The sequence below is a fragment of the Octopus bimaculoides genome, chromosome 3 (assembly GCF_001194135.2).
Source record: "Octopus bimaculoides isolate UCB-OBI-ISO-001 chromosome 3, ASM119413v2, whole genome shotgun sequence".
Classification (NCBI taxonomy): Eukaryota; Metazoa; Mollusca; class Cephalopoda; order Octopoda; family Octopodidae; genus Octopus; species Octopus bimaculoides.
The window spans coordinates 73248310-73249144 of NC_068983.1; the positions used below are offsets into that span (position 1 = coordinate 73248310).

An 835-nucleotide genomic window follows, 5' to 3' on the forward strand; every position below is an offset into this window, starting at 1 on the left:
TATATATATATATATATATATATATATATATATGCACACATAAATACACATATACACATGTATGTAGAGTATGCATATGTATGCTCAGACGTATACATAAAGGATTTTATATACATAAACTTGTCTGGCTCTAAGCGCACATACGGCGCGCACACGCGTTGTCTATCATATTTGTATGTATGTATGTATGTACACATACAGACACGGGTATGTTCATATGTATATTATATGTGTACCCTTTACGCTAACACCCAACAAGTATCTATCTATATTTATATTTGTGTATAAGTGGTGTGTGTGTAGATATATACACACACATATAAACATACACACACACACACACACATATACACACAGACACACATATAAATACACATACGTATGTATACATATACATGTTACACGCGCGTACAGACATGCATACACACATTCGTATATGAATACTCATTGCCTGTTCGCGCATAGAAACAGAAATGCACGCTGCTTGCCGGTTGGAGAAAAAAGACGAGGAATTCTTTGCCAGCGTTTCAGGGTGAGATAGATTAAAAGAAATTAACAGCTAAATGTGATAACTTTGAACCGCTTTGGCTTGTCTGCCAACCGTAACATATGGTTATAACATATACCAATAGAGCATGTTTTTTGTTTTTTTAAGTTGTTGCTGTTGGTGTCGTTATTATTATTGTTGTTGTTGTTGTTGTGGTCGCTGTTACTGTTGTTCCTGGTGTTCTAGTTAATGCTCGGATTGAAATAGATATTTCTCTGTGAACAGGTATGACGATATTTCTCGTGTCCTACTTTAAAGGAAGCGCTGCTGAGAAACAGGCTCATGTTT

The 835-nt window shown here is 35.6% G+C and overlaps 1 protein-coding gene across 1 annotated transcript in view; it reads right to left on the reverse strand.

Annotated features, from left to right (window-relative positions):
* Positions 1-835, reverse strand: part of LOC106874456 (tumor necrosis factor receptor superfamily member 16) — a 158022-nt gene that overhangs the window by 54097 nt on the left and 103090 nt on the right. The window lies entirely within an intron of this gene.